General features: G+C 45.6%; 1 pseudogene; it reads right to left on the bottom strand.

Moving 5' to 3' along the window:
- Positions 1-3,839: 3,839 nt before the first annotated feature.
- LOC126250013 (5S ribosomal RNA) lies at positions 3,840-3,956 on the bottom strand (annotated as a pseudogene).
- Positions 3,957-4,243: the final 287 nt, after the last annotated feature.

The raw sequence follows: 4,243 nt of genomic DNA, 5'->3' as shown, positions 1-4,243 counted from the left end.
TCAGAAAAGATTTACAATATTCTGGTGTTAGATTTTGAATGTAAACCGTTCCACTGACCATATGTGCAATTTTTTGCGAAGCGGCGGATGAGAGAAGTGTCAGAAAAATATGTGACTCTGTCTCACAGGTACTTGCGTGGCTGGCGACCTTGTTTCATTACTATAAGTGATAACGGAGCGGGAATCTGTCGAAACCTCTAATAATCTAGCCCTCACTTCCTTCGTGGCAGTCTAATACGTACTTTCCTTTCCCCTTGACAGACAGCAGTCTTGTGCATACTGAAACAAACACCTATACTTTTATATTCTTGTGAAATTAGATGGTCATTTGAAACTTCATGACAGGTAAATAGTTTGAGCCAGACCGGAACACGAACCCGGAAATGTGCCTTTAAAAGTCAACACAACCCAGGCACGACTCTAGGATCTGCGCTCATAGGACCGATTCCGCCAGTACTTCTCTTACACTGAAAAACTATAAACTGAACATCTGCTTAACATTCGTACCTACAAATAAAGTACTGTTGAAATACAAGATGGTTCGGTGAGGTCAACTAGTGGTCTGGTTCTTGACATCTCAAATTTGGTAATTTTTTTATGTTTATAGTAATTAGTAGAGTATTGTCGCCGATGTGTCTGCGTAAACAGGGGTGCTATTCGTAACAAATAGCATCAGGCACACATATACATAAATATTACAACTACTGAAATAATTACAAATGTCTATGTCCAAAACACTGATTCATTCCGTTACAAATATTCAATTTTCGTGTGATCGTTCTACATATAGTTATATGCTGGAGGCTGCTTGAATAATTAGCGGCCTCGCTCCGCCTGGTGAGTAGGCTGCCCGTTGCAACCTGCATTTCTGGACGGAATGCTATTTTGCAGTGGAGTTGCGACCACAGGAACCGATGTCCTAACAAAAAAAAAAAAAAATGGCCCTAACCACTATGGCACTTAACATCTGAGGTTATCATTCCCGTAGACTACTTAAATCTAACTAACCTAAGGACATCACACACATCCATGCCCGAGGCAGGATTTGAACCTGCGACAGTAGCAGCAGCGCGGTTCCGGAATGAAGCGCCTAGAACCTCTCGGCCACGGCAGCCGGCTCGATGTCCTAACAATACACCCCTCGTGTGAACAACACACGCTCAGCATGGTCAGCGATTTTTCATCGGTGCAGTCCAATACACCAGATGTTGCGACGAGGCTGTAAATGGGCTGGGGCCAAAGAGATATATAGGCCCTGCAACGAACTTGTGACGTCACACCAGTAGGCTTCTCCGTCACACTTCGGAAACACTCGGCTTCGTGCAGGGCCCACAGGTTCAAAAAATGGTTCAAATGGCTCTGAGCACTATGGGACTCAACTGCTGAGGTCATCAGTCCCCTAGAACTTAGAACTAGTTAAACCTAACTAACCTAAGGACATCACAAACATCCATGCCCGAGGCAGGAGTCGAACCTGCGACCGTAGCGGTCTTGCGGCTCCAGACTGCAGCGCCTTTAACCGCACGGCCACTTCGGCCGGCACGGCCCACAGGAAATGAATATTTAATTGAAATGGTACTCACTACAGGTCTTAACTTTGTCGTGTGACATCGAGAACTTGCATGCATTTAACGGTGCAGTCAATAATTATTAAACTCGTTCGAATTATTTACTCGCGCCCCGACAGAGACGGCTGCTGGAACTCCTAATACCTGCAGTGTCACGTATTGTGACGTACATGCCACGGCCTGTGTTTCTCGTGGGCCTCGGAATGGGCCCTTCTTATATATCAATAATTTTGTTATTATTCCAGCGTGGACGATACAATGAGGCACTGAAAGACTTCACACTTTTGACCAATGGTTGTGCTAGCGTTTGGCTCGTATAGACCTTATTTCAAATCTCACTGGACAGCTGTTTTGTCTGTCCTGTTAGTCATGCTCATGTGTTCATGTCGTTCGTATGTGCTGTGAATATACAGAGTCATTCAGCTAAGGAGTTCATCTCTGATATGTCCTAAACCCTTTAGGATTCTTAATTTTGTTTTCACAGAAATGAATTGTGGAAAGGCCGAACTCAATTATGTATAGTTTCTTTTCACAGCTATATTAGGAGGGTTGCCCAGAAAGTAATGCACCGCATTTTTTTCTCAGCCGAAAACAATGCTACGAATACGAAACGTTACGTATGTATTATTTGAAGTCTCCTGAGTGAGTGCGCCAAGTTTCCGTCACTTCCGACAGATAGCGTAGCTGCATGACAGTTTCAAAATGGCGTCTGTAGGTGATGTACTTACAAGCAACGTACCGTCGTTGAGTTTCTCACTGCAGAGAAAGAAACTGTGGGGAATATTCACAAACGCTTGTGCGAAGTCCATGGAGCATTTGCTGTTGACAGAGTACAGTCAGTCGCTGGGCACAGATGGTGAGGTCATCAGAGGGCAGTTCGGTGGGATTCCACGATTTGTAAAGGTCGGGGAGACCATACACGCCTGTCACACGTGACATGTTGCAGCGAGCTTACACTTGTTTGGGCCATTAAAGGATGCCATTCGTGGAAGATTGGACTGGATTGGATTGTTTGGGGGAGGAGACCAGAGAGCGAGGTCATCGGTCTCATCAGATTAGGGAAGGACGGGGAAGGAAGCCGGCCGTGCCCTTTCAAAGGAACCATCCCGGCATTTGCCTGGAGCGATTTAGGGAAATCACGGAAAATCTAAATCAGGATGGCCGGACGCGGGATTGAACCGTCGTCCTCCCGCATGCGAGTCCAGTGTGCTAGCCACTGCACCACCTCGCTCGGTATTCGTGGAAAACATTTTGAGGACGATGAGAGGGTGATTCACACAGTGAAGCACTGGCTCCGCTACCAGGACAAAGAGTGGTACCGACAGGGCATACAGAACCCTGTTGCGCGCTGGAGGAAGGCCATCGAACGGGATGGAAATTATGTGGAAAAACAGGGTGTGTAGATAAAACACTATTCTTTCGTGTGTGTAATTCTCATTATGTTCAATAAAGAATTGCTGAAGAAAAAAATGCTGTGCATTGCTTTTTGGGCAACCCTCGTAATTACAGAGACGTGGGTACCAACTTCACATTTTCAAATGTAGTTACAGTTATTACCGCTGCTAGCATCATCACTACGAAAGAGTAGAATTTAGCGGTGTTTCACTCTTCAATATTAGAAATTTCAACGGAATTATAATATTTAGAACTAAGGATTTATCAGTTTTGAACATTAAAACGATTGCTGTCTTAAGCAGAAGTTCGTGTTGTTGCATGGAACTGTCGCGTCCTTATGATGCGCCGCTGAAACGTGACACAGCTAAGAGTTTGGTTGCAAACGCGGAATATTAGGAAAATGTTTACCTTAAAACTGATGGATGGCCGGACAGGGGTTATAATGTTGTCCTCCAGAATGCAAGCCTAGTGTGCTAACCACTGCGCCACCTCGCTCGGTAAGAATGATCCATCAGTTAACTATACCAACAGAACTATTTGCATTTCCGTCATAGCCGTGACCGAAAGGTGCAAGCTAAACATTGGAAGGATTTTTAAAACAAGGAAGTGAAGTATAAAGACCATTAAATAAAATCGTCGCGTTAGGAGTTTCACGTCAAGATACACAGTTAAAAAGCACTCCGTCTTCAGGCCACGAGTGGCCTAGCGGGATCATCCGACCGCCGTGTCATCCTCCGAGGAGGATGCGGGTAGGAGGGGCGTGGGGTCAGCACACCGCTCTCCCGATCGTTATGATGGTATTCTTGACCGAAGCCGCTACTATTCGGTCGAGTAGCTCCTCAATTGGCATCACGAGGCTGAGTGCACCCCGAAAAATGGCAACAGCGCATGGCGGCTGGATGGTCACCCAACCAAGTGCCGGCCACGCCCAACAGCGCTTAACTTCGGTGATCTCACGGGAACCGGTGGATCCACTGTGGAAAGGCCGTTGCCTACAAGATACACAGTTGCATTGGAAATTTACATCGGCAACAAAAAAATAACCACTTTGTGGTGATAAACACTTCCTTACAATTATGAGTACATCATCACGTGCTCAAAATGATCACCATCTACAGTTTAAGACATCTGGACGGTGATACGAGGACTTCTAGACACACGGAAGACAGTCCTTCGGTACCACTATATATGCTGTAACAATGCGAAGTTTTAAATCCTCTCGGGTCTTCGAAACGTGTGTACCGACTTCCTCTTTGACTTCATCCTCAAGGAAAGAAAGT

This window comes from Schistocerca nitens, chromosome 3 (assembly GCF_023898315.1).
Source record: "Schistocerca nitens isolate TAMUIC-IGC-003100 chromosome 3, iqSchNite1.1, whole genome shotgun sequence".
NCBI classification, from domain to species: domain Eukaryota; kingdom Metazoa; phylum Arthropoda; class Insecta; order Orthoptera; family Acrididae; genus Schistocerca; species Schistocerca nitens.
The sequence above is the reverse complement of the archived record's forward strand: the minus strand, read 5'-3'. Positions and strand labels throughout refer to the sequence as shown.